The following is a 17,754-nucleotide window of genomic DNA, read 5'->3' on the forward strand; positions in this document are numbered from 1 at the left end:
AAGCAGGCATAATGGAATTAAAATATCACTGTGCTGCGACCTCTGATGAAATAATGGGCAAAAACCAGCAATGGCTGCTAAAAGCACTGGGTGAAAAACTGACAGAGTATATGGGTCACCCTGGCAATGCTTGAATCCATCAATTCATCTTAGCAACACAGAAAGCGGCAACCAGAGGTTTTGTGCCTCTTGATGGAAGTACACAAAGCCACTTACAAATAAACCATATATTCATGCCCCCACCCAAAATCGAACCTAAATCCAATTGAGCCTCTAGATGTATCAATGTACGGAAAATGTAAGAGACAGGAGTCTTTTAAACACCATCACTCGGATGCAATTAGCAAAACTCAGACTGTGGGGAAACTTACAGGAAAAAACGATAAACACGTTTCAAGGCAAAGAAAGTGAGAATGAAACAAAGGAGGGATACACAGTTTATAAGAGACATATAAACTAAATGTCATATGTGACCCTTACTTGGTTCTTGACTTAAACTCATTGTAAAAATTTCAAGAGCTGCCAAGAAGAGTCTCCCTACAAACGGCAAAACCAAAATCACAAATCCCACCTACTCTCACTGACTTTTGTTGGCATAAATCCTATAATTAAAGGGTGTACCCTTTAGTTAAACCTTCCTGTCTGGAGTTGAACACTCTGAAAAGTCAGCACTTTAAACCTCATCAATCACTGATTCTCAGACTGAACTGAGTTTATGAGTTCATTTCCCAAGGGTAGGTGTCAGCGAAGGACCCAAAGCTGGAAGATGATTTTTTAAAAAGTCCTCGGAAAAGGGGAGATAATACAAAGAAAGAGGAAACCCAGAAATCAAAAATCACCTACTTTGAGAATTTACTGAGACCCCTGGTCTTTACACACTTGATGTTTCAGAGTTAATTCCAGATGGCATGCCAGTAGAGGGGACAGTGGGACACTTGGCAAAAGTGATGCCATTTTGGGTCTTTGTTTGTTTTGTCTTCGGAATGGTTTTTTTTTTTGGTTTTTTGTTTTTCCTGTTTTAATATGAATGACGGATAGTTTAGAAGACCCAATATTTCCAACCAAACAATGAAGCCGTTTTGTGCAATTTTGACTCCAAAGCAACAAGACAACCTCCTAGCCTCCCAGCTCCATATGCGCCAGGGTCGCTTTTCAAATTCATGTGAATCTTGAAATCCAACCAGGGTTGGAAAGGCAGACGTCCCTTTCCAACAACCCTCATAAATAACCATCCCTCTCTGTTGAAACACCTGCAATAACAGGGCATCGCAGCCATGTTCCCTTCGTGGCCAGGTGTATTTGTGGTGACGTTTTCTTGTTGTTGCACAAGGGACAGGGCCGCCCCATCTCCCATGACAGCAAATTCCTTCTTAAAGACAAGCTTTCTCATCTCCAGTCAGTGATTCCCACCTGGAGTCCAGGGAGTGCGAAGGGCAGAAGGAAGGGAAGGCCGCCTGCTGGGCAACGCCGGCCCCTGGGAATGGGGAAGGCTAGAAGTTTGGAACAGCGGTGGGTGTTTCCTTAATGCCGTGATGCCTACTGAGGTGAAAAAGTTATTTCCATGGTGAAAAAGAGAACGCAGGCTCAAATCTTTTCAAAATTGTTTCTATCTTAAGTCTTTTCTTCCCCTGGTTAAATATTTCTTGCTCTTTGAAATATTGGTAACATATATTTATATATTTAATATATGAATATGTTTAATATATAATACATATTTAATATAGTATATAATGAGGTATATATTGAATACTAAATGAATATATAACATTATATATCATATTTAAAATATATATATTAATATAAAAGAGTAGCCTAACCCACCTTTCCTTTTAGGACGTGGCATGGAAATTGCACACAGCATTTCTACTAAAATCTCATTGGTTAGAACTTGGCTGCAAGGCCCCACCCACTGATAAAGGAACTGGGAAACGAGTGTGTCTGCTGGGCAGCCAGGTGCCCCCTTCCTCTGGAGGCAGCGCGAATGCCTCATCTTCACCACAGTAACTCTCAACAGCAGCTCCGCACCACACGTCATGATAACGTGTCCGAAACTAAGAGTTCCACTGAGACACCCACAGACACGGGACGGACACGTGTTCTTGGCCGCCCAACATCCGTTCACTCCACTTCCAGCGCCAGCTCTGGCTGCTTTTTGGGAATCCACGCTTCCTGTCACCCCTCGGGGCTCTGCGTGTGTGCTCCGCTCCTGAATCCAGGGCTGGCTTGTGACCTAGCCTCGCCACTCCCTCGACAACGTGGGATTCAGGGACAGGCACGTGACTCCATTCAGCTGCTAGGAAAGCAGACTCTCCTTGAATTCTGCAGACATCTTGCCGCGTGGAGCAGGACAACGAAACCTTTTGTCGTTGGTTTTTAGCCGAGCGTCCAGCCATGTCCGACGTCTGCTCTACGCTGGGGCTTCTCAGGCACGAGGTCCAGTAAATTCTTTTCTCCCTTTTTGTTTTGTTTTTTCCTGACACTGGTTTGTGCTAGGTTTTCTGGAACTTGCAAGACAAGAAAATCCTAACGGATCTAAATCTCCAAAATGTAAAATTACACAAGAAGGAATTAACACCATTTTCCATAGCCCAGGAAAGCATCTGACTAGCTGACAGACGTAAAAGAGTGCCCTAGTACAGATTGCAAGGACCCGCAAAGCGTCACTGTGGGCACCGCATCCCAGAACGGACGCAGTTTACAGGCCCCAGGCGGCTTCCTCACGCATCATCAGGTCACGATATTACCCGGGATTTCACTGCTCAGACCCTGGTCGTTATCAAGTCTTCAGCCTGAAGTCGTCCTGGGATGAGGTGAGAGCATCAATATATATAAAAGGACATCCAGCAATTTCTTTCTCTGTCTAGTAGCTTCTTTTCGAGGAAGCCAAACTCTCCTTTTCCACAGACCCCCGTCTCCCATTGCTTCTTAAAAGGCACCAAGAACCCTTCTTCTTACCACTTACAGGCAATCAATATTTCCGAGAAAGAATGTCTTCCAAGTCCCTTAAGAAGAGTCTCCCGAAGAGAATATTGAAGGATGCTTTTAGGGATCTCTGTGTTGTTCTAACAGGGTCAGCATGAGAAACATTCCTACACCGTGTCGTCTGTTTGGAAAAGACCCCTTCGCTCAGGGCAGCGATGCTGGTGTACAGTGAAGCCAGATGCTCTCGGTGCGCCAGAGAAAAGGTCAGCGGCTGAGGGGGCGGGGGTCTTCCCACACGCGTCCTGGACGGAGCGACTGCGCCAGAATTCTCCTAGAAGCCAGGCATTTACCTCATTTTAAAGACTGGCAAAGGAAGGCATTCCATTCCTTGTCAGTAAGCCATGTCAGGACCATAACAAGCCTCACAAGAATTTAATCAACTAAGGTTTATCCAAATCCTCTGGCCCCAGGGTCTCCTGTTCTCGGTGGAACCAGAAAGCTGCTGACGAGTGCCATCAGAGTGACAGTGCTTCATAGGTTTGGACACTGTCATGAAAAGCTCTTTATGCCAAATACCTCAACTCCTTTAACCCAGTCATTTTCAACAGGGGGCGATCCTACCCCCAGGGGACCACATCCACAGACTTTTTTGGTTGTCACCACTTAGAGGGCGGGGGTGCTACTGGCATCTAGTGGGACAGGCCGGACACACACACACACACACACCAATCACCCCTACACCTTAATAGTACTGGGGGTGCTACACTCTGCTCCTTTTCCTCACGCTGTTGTATTTTCCAGACCTTTAATAACCACTTGAATTTTATTTGAACTTCTTCTCAAACTTCCATTATGTCACTAGAGCAGAGCTGTGAATGACCATTACTCAACACTGAGGACAAACTCCGTCACAATTCCTTCCGTCTCCCACGCTGGCCAAGGGCCAACCTACAGGGACGTGTCCCTGTGTGAAGAGCACAGACTCAGAGCTTCTCGGGGGATAGTATGACCCGCTCTGAACGCCGGCGTGGATTTGGGTGAATGCCTAGGGTGCACCCCAAGTTCTACTCATGAGACTGTCAGACTCTCTGAGGCTGATGGGAAAGCAGAGGGGCCGAGGGTGGTGGGCAGGGAACAGACGGGCTCCCTGAGCTGCAGCCAGAGGAATAAGAGGGCGATAGAAAGTGGACGGGCAGTTTGCCAAGGTTTGCTCTTCTGGCTCCCAAGCGAGCAACCAAAGAAAGGGGCTGAGCAGGGTCTCCTGGCCTCAGATGTGTCTCCCGCAGCCGGGGACACGCAGTTAGGGTAACTCTCAGTGAATGCTTCCACTCCTGTAATTTTTCCAATGTTTATTTTTAGTCCTGTTTCTCAATAATACGGAGCAGGGAAAACCCGAAACATGAAAAAGCTTATGTGCTTGCTTCAAAAACAGTGCGAGAAGCCCCATGAGGCTAACCTTTAAAAAAAAGTTTCTAGAAGAAACATTAGATAGCCATCGTGAGGAAGAGAAGTGATCTGGGAAAACCCGAGGTCTGCAGGAAGAAATCTGGGGTACACGAAGAGCCAATGCTGGGTTTGGAAGCAATACTTCCAGTCTGTTAGATGGAAGCTCAGTCGTGTATTACACGGTGCCTCACTCATGAGGGGATTTTATACATGGGTTTCTGATTTTGATTAGCATTTTCTCCTAACTACTGCTCTTAAATTCAAATTATAGCTTTCCAGAGGGTTAAAAAAAAAAGAAAGAAACAGGCTGAGGTTTGCAAAACGATCACATAACTCCTCCATTCTGAAACCATAGATTCTGCTATTTGTTGAGTTTTCGTGCCAGGTTTGACCTTCCTCAAGCTTGATGTCTACATACAAATATTCACGTTGGAGAGTTGGAACGAAAAATCATTTGGTTGGTTGGAGCTCTGTAAGGAATATATAATATGTTCCTTGAAATTTGAGTACCAAGTGTGTTTTTATATTTAGATGACTCACAAAGACCTTATTGGCACACTAGCCATGGAGCTTGAAAGATGGTCTGGAGAGATACAAACAATTTTTAATTTTAACTGTGTGCAAGGGGAAGATGGCAGCTTAGTGTCTGTCACATCTCCTCTACGTCCTTCCAACTCCATGTGCCGGGGCCACGCAGGAGGCAGGAGGGACCTGGAGGGTGAGAGTCATAGGCCTGATGTGATGCAGGACAGGAGCTGGGGCCAGAGTGTGACAGTGCCGATGTGGCGACCTGCACACGGTGGTCCCTGGTGGCTGGAGCCCGATGATGGTCGGCCTGGCTGCAGGCTGGTGTCTGCCCTGAGTGTGCACATGCTCCTTGACCCCAGGGAGCTGGGAGGGAACCAAACCGAGCCAGGAGAACACGAGGAGCTCAGGAAGCAGCCAAGCAGAGACCACTGCCCTTCCCCCTCTCAGGACCACCAACGTTTCAGCGCCTCCTACGAAGCCCAGAACCAGAAAGAGACAGAGCCAGTTGAACACTCAGACTGAGTCCCCTGTGAAACAGCTGCTGGAAGAGACAGATAACAACTTGTGCAGCAACAAAAAATTAATAAGAATGCCAAGAAGACATGAATGCAGCCTGAAAGAGACTTCTGGAGATAAATCATGATTTTCAGACTAAAATTTAATATAATGAAGGCTACTGCTGAAACTCAAATTAGAAGCCTGGACTATTCAATGGAATATCTCAAATGACAGAGTAAAAATACAAAGAGATAGAAATAGTAACGAGAGAGAGAGAGAGAGCGAGAGCGAGAGCGAGAGCGAGAGAGAGAGCGAGAGAGAGAGAGAGAGAGACAGACAGACAGACGAGATTTGGAAGATATATCCTGGAGGGTAGATTCTCGAAGGAGAAAAAGCAATAGATGTAGGAGAGAGAACAGAAGAAAATACTTTTGTGCTGCAGACCAGAGTGCACAAATTCAAAAGGCTGACTAAATCCCAGGCATAATTCCTAAAAGCCAAACCCTGGAAGCAGCACACTTGTCCTTCAGCAGGTGAGTGACTGAACACACTGGCAACACACTAGGGGATAAAGGGAAAGAGCTAGTCAGACACACAGAACAACTGGGATCTATGGGGAATTGTGCCGAGGGGGGGAAGGTCAGTCCCCAAAGGTTACGTGCCAGACAAGTCCATTCATATGACATTTTTGAAATAACAAAATTATAAAAGTGGAGAACAGTTTAGTGGTGGCTGGGGGTTAGAGACAAGGGGTGGGTGGGTGTGGCCGTAGGGGATCCTTGTGGTGACAGAACGACACAGTATCTTTTTGTTTCCAGTTTTCTTGAGTACCTTGCCTATGATGGTGGATGCCCAAACTTACACATGTAACAACATTGTATAGAACTAAGTACAACATTGTATAGAACTAAGTACGCAAACTGATAAACGCAAGTCAAACTGGGGAAATCTGGATACAGTTGCTGGCTACAGTGTCAACACTGTGCTTGTGATACATACTTAGTTTTACACAATGTTACATCGGGGAAACTGGGTCAAAGGTACACTGGGATCGCTCTGTATTATTACTTAGCACTGCATGCTAATATAGAGTTCTCTCAATTAAAATGTCAATCAAAAACAATAGCTTCTGAATTTTTTCAGTATTTCAAAGGGCACTAAAAATGAGAGACATAAATACCCCTTGTTACTGGGAATATGTAGCTATATATTTTTCAGAAAGGCATAGGGTGTATATGACAAAAAGAAAAACCCTTACTGAAGTAGACTTGAGACAAGATCTGAATAAATGGAACGATTCACCATTCTAAAAATGACAAATCTCTCAAAATTAAGATACAAAATCACTGCGCTTCCAATGGGAGTGCTAACTAGGGTGGTTCTTGTTTCTTGAAATGGGAGTGAGAGGGTGTTGGATCAAAATATCCTGAGCGCATGTGGAAGAATAAAGCTCAAGGACATAAAAAGCATAAAAACGAAGAATGGGGCCAGAGAATTTGTGTCATGAGACAGCAGAATGCATCCCCAGGCCACTGCCATCAAACTCTATGGCCGGGTCTGGGACCGGGCAGTCAGGTAAGTGTGACACATCGAGTCCAGGCGCAGACCCCAGGGCCCATGTGAACTGAATACAAGACTGAGGTGGGGCTTCCATGTGGAGGACAAGCGTGGCTCACGACCACGTGGCGTTGGCATGACTGCTTATCCACCTGGGACAAAATTAGTCAGGCCCTGTGTCATACCACATACATTCTAAAACGATAAAAATCCCACAAGGATAGCTAGGCAACACACATGCTCTTAGGGTGAAGGACCCTCTCAACTAAGATGGGAAATCCAAATGCTAGTTTCCAAAAAGACATATTGGGCGATATAAACATTAAAAACATTTTGAAGGGCAAACTACACCAAGTTCAACACATCAGTGACGGAGGAGGAAAGCATGTGATGCTACGACAGGAAAAGGGCTAATGTCTACAATAGGCAAAGAACTATGACAAGTTGATGAGGCCCCCGCCACACACACACACACACACACACACACACACACACATATAATGGGCAGAGTGTGTTCCATAGAAGAGCAAATACAAAATGTCAAGACACATAAGTAAAGATGCTCAGACTCACCAGTGGTCAGGGAAATGCAAATACAAATAAAATACTCTCTTTATTCATTAGATTGTCAAAATTAAAAAGTAATGATATCACCCATATCTGACTGGGACTGGGGGAATTACTCTCATACACCTCTGATAAAAATATAAAATCTTTTGGAAAGGAATCTGGCAATATTGATGAAAATTAAAACTACACGTCTTCAACCCTGCAATCCTCCTGGGAATCTATGTCCTAGAAATAAAAGTCCCAGAGCATATGTATAATGCTGTTCATTGCAGCACCATTCATAATAAGAAAGATCTGAAACAAAGTGAATGTTCAGTGAGAAAGGACTGGGTGGATATATCACACGTGTCCACACTGTGACATATTATGCAGCCATGAAGAATGCACTGGCATTCTGATTGGTCAGCATAAAGGGACTTCAATGAGGTATTAGTGCCTGAAAAAGCTAAGGTATGAGAACAGAGTATATCATATAATCTCAATTTTGCAAAGCAGATAATGATTTTTAAATCTATGTAACTGTGTACGGTTATGTAAGTCTGGAGAAAAACAGAAAAATATGCATCAGATAATTTATATAAGATCCATGGAGGAGAAAGGGGTGGGGCCAGGGAATGAGGAAAGAGGGGAGACTTAGATGCCAAATGTGATTTAATTCCGCTCAGGCCATAGAATTTTATGGATCCTGGGGTCTTCTTCAACACCTGTATTTCAAAATGGGGAAACTGAGTCTCAGTGAAGTCACCTGTGGTGGAGTCCAGAGCTGGAAGGCGAGGTCAGTCCCCAGGACAAGAACTTTCCACTTCTGGATTCATTGCCTAATGCCTCCTGGGTCTCCACCTGCCAGAAAATGTGCTCGGTGGGGGAAGGAAGCACAGGGCAGGGAAACTCTGAAAAATGGTGACAGAAACAGTGAGTTAACTTTTCACGCCTCTATGGTTTCCTTCTTGTGTTTTTAAGCCTTTGGAAAAAAAAAAAAAAAAGGCTTAAGGGGCCTGCTTCTTCTGTTTCAGGTATTTTAACAGACACATGACATGGGGAATTAAAAATGGGGAGTTGAGAATGAAAAATCTTGCGAATTGTTCCACGAATCCATTCTTAGTCTATTTTTATTTCTGCTGTTACAGCAGAACATTCCCTGTAATACATTCCTCAAAGTCCAGGGGAGAAAGTATCAAAGCAGACTCTCCTCTAATTAGGCCCTAAGATAAGAAAACCCACAAAGGAGAAGTTGCCTGTACGTGGCTCAGTTACGATGACTGGATGACTGTGATTTCTTTTTTTTCTTTTTTTCTTAAGTGAATCAAATCAAATTTAAACAGCATACCGTGGTTTTTAATAGATGTTTGATTTTTCTAATTAGGAGGTGGTCGTGTTCTTTAAGACAGAACATGAAAGAAAACAAGCAAACCAGAACCAAATTGGTTGTGTGACACATTGAGCTTGAAGTTGTGGAGTTCTGTTGACCTGTGAAAGCACACTATTACCTAATGAAATGTAGGTGCCAAAATAGTATCTGGTCTACCAGAAGTCCAATGACTGGGACGATGCCAGGGACATTTTAATGTTTCTTTCCGTGCCTTTGAGCTTTCTGGGTAAACTTCACTAACAGTTCTAGCAACCTTATGTTTAGCTGGTGACAGACTGGAACATTCACTGACTGACAAGGATTGTGAACGCCTCTTTGTTTGTGCAGTTGGGCTGAAGGGACTGTCCTGCCCAACACTTGCCATTTCAACCTCCCTTTGCTGAGATTTATAACTTGGCTGGAACTCTGTATTCATCATACAACTGTGGGTCAAGGGATTTTTTTATTTTTCATTTTCTACAAATTCTGAAAACACACACATACCAAATAAAACAAACCGAGCATTTTATGTAGAGCCTGATTTTCTCCCATCCTAAGTTGTGTTTTCATTTTTTATTTTAAGATGTTTTGGGAAAGGATGCAATTAGGAAAGTGGGTATTTCAGTCCGGCTTTTGATCACAAACCAATCATACTCCTGGCAAGAATTTGTTACATCATGTAGTTATAGTTCCATTTGGAATCTAGGAAAAACCAAGACATGGGCTTGGAAAATGTTTGGTAACTTGTTTTCTTTTAGAGAATGTCCTCTAAGAAAAAGGACCTGGGATCTTACTGAATCAGATAAAAAAAAACAACACCTTGTAGTGAAACCCACATCATGCTGTTCTAAACTACAATAATTAATATATATTTTCTAAAAAGACTACAAAACAATTTTTTAAAAGTTCCAACACTGTAACCACAGAAGTGTCCCAGAACTCAAGGACTGAACAAGACATCTGAGGTCACTAGGCCCATCTTTCCTCCAGGGGGGACTCTCCCCTTCATTATTGTATTCAGCATTTTCTCCAGCCCCTTGGAATGCCTGAAGCAACACAATACCGTCCTTTCAATGACAATTGTTGTTCCAGCATTTCATTAGCTGGAGCAATGCTGAGTGGAAATGATTTTCTAAATTGAATGCTGCTTCTAATTTTCATTAGGAGATTTAAAATAGAATCAGTGACACCCTTTTCTGACTCTGGGATTCTGTTGGGGATGGGTCTGAGCCAGGTATGCAACTTAGAGACTAAGCATTGGTTCAAACATCTACTGCAATTAGTTACGTTTCAGAAGAGACTGTTCTGGGCAGACTCATGCTATAATGAGGTCATATGATAACACACAATATTTGGAGGTTTTACTGCTTTATCACATACAATGATTCCATAAAATGATATACTATCCATTAGATGTTCAATTGAAAGTGTGTGATGGAAAAGAGTTTATTGCTTTGCTTTTCTTTCCGATTCCAGCTTTCATGCGGAATAACCTAAAAGTAGAGTGTTTCTAGCATGGCAAAAATAACATTCTGAGTTATTGAAGTTCTATAGGGAATTATCAGTTTGGATGCCACAAGCTTTTGTCTTTTCAAATTCTCAACGTCAAGCTGTAATTTTCCTCTTCTAGATTTATCCAGAGGCTTTAAATTAACAATACAAGAAACTAAACAGGAAGTCACATTTCTCTGATGTAGAAAATTAGGAGGAAGGTGGGGGAACAGACGAGACAACTAAATTAGGAGAAGGAAGCCGCCCTATTTTGTTTCTGTTAATGAAAGTCATACATTCAAATTCCTCCTAGTGTTCTGACCAAAAAGACCACACCTCCGGAAGAAATGCAGCCTATTTCCCAGCTGTCTGTAGGTCGTAATGAAAGGAAGGGCCCTGGCCTACACCCACTGGTAGTTTACAACCTGTTTAGAAAGAAGTCCACAAAAGTGAGGCATAGCTCCCAACTAGTGCTTAAAGGAAGGTTTGATGTCTATGTTTAGTGACTAAAAAAGAAGGAACATTAGCCCAAATGCTATGACTTGTTCAACTACCGACATATTTGAAACTACAATAATAACTGTTGCCGTAGCAAATGCGATACAGAAAAATAACAGATTTTTGCTTTGTTTTTCTGAATGCTGCTGGGAGCCAGTTTTGTTTGAGCAGCTAATCGGGACCAACTCCCATACTTCAGTTGATGAGAGCAGTGGCCTCTGGACTTTGGGATTTCACAAAGCAGTCAGGTTTCCCAAATGAATGAATGAATAGATTGGAGAGGAGTGAACACAGCGTTATGAATTTTCCATTTTACCAAATAAGGAGACAGAAAAGCTCAACCGTCATCAGTAATCACCATTATTTCATAAGAGAAAGGCCATTTTAACAGGAAGGGAATTATCTCATAATGAAAAATAGTCCTTCAGAGGGAAAAAAATAGTTTTACAGAAAAAAAAAAATCACTACATTTTCTAAGTATCAATTCTAATAAAACACGATAGACTAGTACTTAGGAAGTAGTGGAAACCACTTGCTATAGCATTATGGGGACCAGCTTTCCATTTTAAATTCCCATATAAGCTACTTAGGTACATTGATCTGTCTCACGGCCCTAGAATGTTACTAATGTGTATTTTTTGTTACCTGTTAATTCACCAATTCTTTCAGCTATTCAACAAATACTTCCTGTGGTCTATTACCTATTAGGCACCGATGAAGACTCTGAAGCAGAATAAGGTGGTCTCTTCTGTTATGATGCACAGACAGAGCCCTAATTCAAGACAAAACCCAATAAGGCACAAATCAATCAGAGGAGCCCAGGTTGGGCAGGGAAGGCTTCACGGAAGAAGAGGCATTTGAGGAAGAGAGTGAAAGATGAGAAGATTTCAACAGCTCACATTGGTCTGGGGGCGGATTATGGAGGGAGGTTAATAAAATTATCCAAACCAAGAAGCCTTGGAAACGATCAAATATGTTGAAGGTCTTGGAGTAATCTGGCTTGATAAGTGTGGGAGAGGACTAGGGAAATATGAATGTAAAGATAGGCCATTTTGCAAAAGATCTTCAAAGTCAAGCAAGTGCTTAGACTACATCTAGTAACGGGGCGTAGCCACCAAGCAGGTGGGTGGGGATGGAAAGATTCCTGACCTTGAAATCAGAAGCCATGACTTTGAGAGTCAGCTCTTTGCTTCCCATGAAACCTTGAGGAATTCTCTTAATCCCTCTGCACCCCCATTTTCCATCTGTCAAATGAGATGAATACCTGTGTCACGTGCTATTTAAGGATGAAATTACATTAAGATGCAGTAACGAGAGGCCCGGTAAGTATCAGACACGTGGTCTGAAATCACTAATATCTGCTGACTGGATATTCACTGAGTCATCAAAATTCAGGTTTAGGAAGATTATCGCTTTAACCTGCGGGGTCAAAAAGAGAAACTGAGTGGGAGTGGATGAGGGGGATGAGAAATCCGTGGGAATGGGGAAGAGTACATGGAAGTGACAGGTACTTGGACTGCTGGATGGAAAGGGATGAGAGGGAAGGGCTGAAGGATGATGGCCCGTTTGAAGCTGAGAAGCGTCATTGGCAGAACAGGGGAGGCTGGGGCTACGGCCAAGTGAGGGGAAAGGTGTTGAGTTTGCTTCTGGTGGATTTGAATGTGAGGTCCGGGGACTGTATGTGGGTGGAAAGGTCCAGGAGGTGTTAGGAAGTTCCTCAGGAGAAGAGTCAGAAGCCGAGCTGCGGATGAGGGAGCCGCGTGTACAGGGACGAGCGCTGGAGCCATAAAGACTCCACTGCGATCCCAAGAGCGGACGCACAGATAAAAGAGGGCACCAGGACTGAGTCTGAATGGCTTCTCTGCTGGGCAGGCCAGCAAACAAAGGAAGTGGAAGAGCAGCAGAGAGGGGAGCCAACAAGTGAGGTGTCTCAGGAGGGCCAGGGAAGCCGAGAGAGAAGATAGTCTGAAGAACAAAGGGGCACTCATAAGTGCCACATGCCACCGAGGCCAAAGACACAAGAGCACACGAGTCCCAACAAGGGGGACTTTTGTGAGAGCAGTTTCAGGAGTGTGGTGGGAGCAGAAGCACGGTGCCAGGAGAGAGAGAAGGGGTTAGTTTCAAAAAAGATTCATTTGCATTTTGCATAAGCAAAAATAATAAAAAATCATCAAAAGCTACCAAAACCATACAAAACGAAAAGTAGGCCTCCTGCCTCCTCCTCCCGCTTCTTACACATTCTTCCAGGACCATCCACGGATGTCCCATGACTATATATGTTTCTTAAACACTCTAGTAAACACACACTGCTCTGCACCTTTCTCTTTTTACTTGACCATATGATGTCTTGGGTCCCTCCAGGAGATGCGATGACCCTGCAGGCAGCACAGTTCATTTCCTTAGTCCTCCCCTCTACTGTGGGGCATATTTGGGCTGTTTCCATCAAGAAGTTGATAAAAAGAATAAAAGCTTCCTGGTTGATTGGGTGACACTCTAAAACTCTAGACCTTGATGGCTTCAATGGTAGGACAACTATTGACCAACCAACAGCTACACCATCACCCCATCTTCAGTGTCCCTCCACTTTTGATTTGGTCCCTGCTGTCACCGGAAAGCTTCCTGCTCAGTAAGCTCGCCCAGCCTTTCTGCAGTCCCATCACAAAGCTTTCAGAGAGAAAAAGGTAAGTCCTGCTCTAAAGATTTCACTCGGAGCGCGAGGCTGCTGACTGACCCAGTCTGCAGTTACGATCTGCTAAGGTACATGGATGCCCCCCTCCCGTTGTAGACTGCTGGCCTTGGAAGGGCCTTGGAAGTTGCCTAAGTCCATCTCTTTGTTTTTAGCGATGGAAATCAGAGGGCAGAGAAGTGATATGTCTCCCCCAGATCACGTGGCAGGACAGTACTGGAACCCAGGGCCCTTACTCCCAGCCCAGTGTTCTTTCTGTCACCTCCCTCCTTACCTTCCTTCAGGGATGTTAAAAATGATGGATACTTGCCCGTTATTAGAGACTTGGGGACCTTGGCTTGAGTAGGGAAGAAGGAAAGAGGTCTTAGTACTGCACTTGGGAACCTGAGGGCCAGGTTTCACTTCTCGGTTTAGACACTGACTCACAGCAACTCAGGGAGTTCTGGGGCCTCCCTGGGTTTCAGTGGCTCTAGCCACACACTTGGCATCAGACCTTTTACACAGGCCTCGCTGGAATTGCTGTGACGGTTGATGAGGTAATCCTTAGAAAATTCTGCCGGCAATGCAGATGAAAGCCACACTGCATCTAGAAATGACAGAATGTCAGCTACATAGCACAGACCCTTCCTTCACATATTGGTTGACGACATGCTGCTATGCTGTGTCTTCAGTCAGCCAGGAATTCTCCCCGTACACCTTGGTCATTCTTAACCTGGTGGATTCAAACTTTCCTTATTCTAGTTCCTTGGGTTTCAAAATAACATAAGGTCTTCACCACTTAAGTTCTCTGCACCTTGGTTTCTCCATTTGCCAAAGGAGGCTAAGAATAGGACTGCAGTGAGGGTTAGGTAAGTTAATATACCGGGGGTACCAAAAAAATGTATACAAGTGGACACTTTGGTCAACGTTGCTCAAGCAGTAGTTTCCCGTCATCAGAAGTGTCTGGACGCTGATGGGAACCACTTTGAGCACCTCTTGTAACTGCAGAAGTCAAACATGACTTGTATTCATCTATTGTTATTGGTATATATTGAGTATTACAATGTTAATACAGGTTTCCTTTCTTAAAATGGGTACACATTTTTTTGGCACTCTCTGTATATGTATAGCAGGGCCTGATACATAAAGTGTTAACATGTAAGGAGTGTTAGTTACTATTAGTGTAACTAATTGAAGGTGGATGATAGTATATGGATACAGGCTTTCAATTTTAAAAAACAACATGAGCTCTCACTGTAGTGCTCAATGGTTTCGTGTTTCTTTGTTTCTGAGATTTCTACAGAAGTAACAAGGCTTCTAGCCCATGGAGAGTCAGACACAACAATGAAGGAGAGCTGGGCCGCTCAGGTCCCAGGCTGTCCAAACTTTCTCGTTAAAATTTTCCTTTCTTACATATCGTGTTCAATACTGCATCCTTAGCCCGCAGGCGCTGAATCGATCGATGTTGGTCAAGGACTGGATGAAACAAGCTATGACTCTATCCAAAGGCACAGAAATGGAGGACGGCCACAAAAGAGGAAGTCTGGCTGAGACTGTGGATTTTCCAACAGAAAGGAGAGACTTTTCAAATAGAGAGAGGGAGGATTGTGTATGTAGGAACATATGTAGCTGTCGCCTGCTGGGTAGAGATTCTGAGCCTGCAGACAATAACAGAGGGGTAACTGTGTGGCTGGACAAGCTGGACCAAGAACCACTGGGTTTTGTTTTTGTTTTTAACGAAGTCAGGTATCTTATGAAGGCAGGAGGGGCATCTGTTTTTGACAGTGGTATTCTGCAGAGATCTCCAGTTTTTATAAGGGATCGTTCTGAAGCTGTCACAAAGAACACCCTGGAGAGTCTGCCCCCTGAAAATGAATCTTTCTTTGTACTCAGGGTGTTTCTCCGTTAATAAGAGCCTCCTATGAGGACCCCACGTTTCACAGACTCCCTGAAAGTTAAAGCTGCTCTTTGTGTAGGTGCTTCTTTCCCCCATTCCCAAACACACTCCTCCCCAGTGGGGGTCAGAGTAATGCCATCGCTCCTAAATGTATCACCATTGAATCAAAGGACAAGTCAGAGCAACTGTCTTTGTTACCTTCTCTTCCTCATGGTGTTCATTTAGGTTGAAATGGTTTTCAGTAAAATCCGACAAGCACTTAGCCAGCACCCATTGTGAGCGGAGAGCTGTGCCAGGTCACATACGCAACCTAAAGTTAGTTAGACATGGTTTCTGGCCTCAGAACCTTGTATTGCCTCGCAGACTATTATAATGACTGGCGAAATGGTTCAGTATCGCTCGTCGACCTTTCCAGGCTATAGGTTTTTCTTAATCTGGCTTCTTGCTCTAGAATTTAGTAGAAGATGCATTTGAATACATGAGATTTAACAGACGTCTCTAACACGTTCTGTCTGCTTCAGCACTTACCTGTTTACCACTGGATGCAATTCATTTATGTTCATGTCAGCCTCCATAATCCAGGGCGGGAACAGGCACCGGGACGCTGCCCGAGGAGCAGAGCCAGAAGACTTGGGCCTGCTTCGGAAGTCACACTCGGAGATGAATCAACCGTGACATCTTGTCCATGCAACCGAATCTCTGCAACCCTCAGTACTGCGTCTAGAGTGGGAAGATGATAATCACTAGGGTCTCACAGAATGGAGGTGAGAATTTACATAGCTTTCATCTGAACCCACTGTGTGAACTATAACCCGTGTTAATTTTATTGCCCCCCATGTGCTCTCACAAAGGGTCCTGCCCATGAGAAATACTGCATTAATAGTCATTAAATTCCTGAAAAATGACATCAACCACCCTGCAGTGTATGATTCTCTCACTCACATTCTTTTCCTCGCCCACGTTGCTAGCAGGGCTTCTCTGTAGTGGCCGCCTAGGTTCAGGGCGGAGTATTTGCAAGGGTTAAACAGGATCAAAGGAGCCTGCTTGCTGGTGGAGCTACAGGGTCCGAAGCCCCTCCCCTCATACTTCCCATATCTTGCTCCCACCTTCAGGGCAGCTAATACCAGGGAGGCCCTAGGAGTTAAAACACGGGGTTTGGGGTAAGACAGTCCGGGGTTCAAGTCTTGGGTCTGCCAATTAGGGTGATTTTTTTTAAACCTTTCTCAGCTTTAGTTTTCTCATCTGTGAAATGAAGGTAACAGGATTTGACAATGATTAGATAATGGGTTACGAATATTGTGAGGAATTAGTGATTTAAATCAGCTCAGTAAGCGTTAACATCCATCCCTAGTCCCTAAACAGTAATTGAGCAACTATGCTCTGAGAGCTCTCCAGGCGCTGGAGGCAGACCCTGACGTCCGTGGGAAACGCCACCAGTCCCTGGTGATGGCACAGAATGCGGTAAGTGCCAAGACAGAAATAAAACAGGGCGCTGGGGGAACAGTTAGGGGAGGCACCTGTGTGACAGCCCTGGCTGGGAGGGTGTCACGGAGGGCTCCCTAGAGAAATGATGATTGTAAAGAGGCTTGACGGCCCAATAGCGGCGAGCCAGGTGCACAGAGGCAGCACACTCCGAGAAAGCATGCGCCTTGGGGAAAAGGGACAGCAGCTCCAGCACGACGAAGCCAGATCGCGGTGGGCGGCCGTGTGTCTTGTGAAAGAATTGATGCTTTCTCTGGAGGGAACTGGGAGGCACCGATGGATGTGCCCTCACCTGGAGAGGACGTTTGCGTGCACAGCATCGAGTTCAGAGCATCCTGACGTCATGAATACAGGTGTGGAGCTTCCCAGGACCCAAACCTGGGGAAAGCATGTGTGAGGGACGCACTGGCTTCACCGCCGTCATTTCGGGGCCCACCAGCGATGACCCCCACCCCTTAGGGTTACTTCGAGGACGACCTCGACTTCTGCACGTCAAGCTCGCAGCAAAGTGCATGCCTCATAACAAGCGTCTGAATCCACACCAGTTCTCTTTGCTTACCCACTTTGCAGCTAAAATAGGAAAGCTACTGCCACGCCTCTCTTCTCCCTTCCGTCCCTTTCCTCTCCCGGCAGTGTCAGCAGCAGCAGCCAAACGCCAGAGACGCGGAGGACATCCATTCAAGCGAGGATTCCGGAGTTAGCATTGAAAAGTAGCCACAAGCAACCGGGGGCTCGGGAGGGAGCGAGGCTGGGCATGCTCAGTGCGCTGGGCCGCGGAGCGGAGATCAGTGGCGAGACGGGAGGGGCGGAGCCGAGGGCGGGGCGGGGGCGTGGTCGGGGCGGGAGCGAGGC

General features: G+C 44.9%; 1 protein-coding gene across 17 annotated transcripts in view; it reads right to left on the bottom strand.

The window, feature by feature from the left end:
- The window catches only part of DDX59 (DEAD-box helicase 59), a 44,803-nt gene extending 27,126 nt beyond the window's left edge, over nt 1-17,677 (bottom strand). For 15 of the 17 annotated variants that reach the window (XR_016021599.1, XR_016021598.1, XR_016021605.1 and 12 more), the window contains exons 1-3: nt 17,462-17,675; nt 17,195-17,280; nt 15,949-16,140 (exon numbers count right to left, since the gene is read on the bottom strand). The gene's annotated coding sequence lies outside the window, so the exon portion shown is untranslated. Of the gene's footprint in view, nt 1-15,948; nt 16,141-17,194; nt 17,281-17,461 lie in introns of all 17 variants that reach the window. The other 2 variants (XM_088799187.1, XM_019750895.3) reach the window with 2 other exon arrangements.
- Between the last annotated feature and the right edge of the window lie 77 nt (nt 17,678-17,754).

The sequence above is a fragment of the Rhinolophus sinicus genome, chromosome 6, assembly GCF_057876585.1.
Source record: "Rhinolophus sinicus isolate RSI-liver-muscle chromosome 6, RSI-T2T, whole genome shotgun sequence".
Classification (NCBI taxonomy): Eukaryota; Metazoa; Chordata; class Mammalia; order Chiroptera; family Rhinolophidae; genus Rhinolophus; species Rhinolophus sinicus.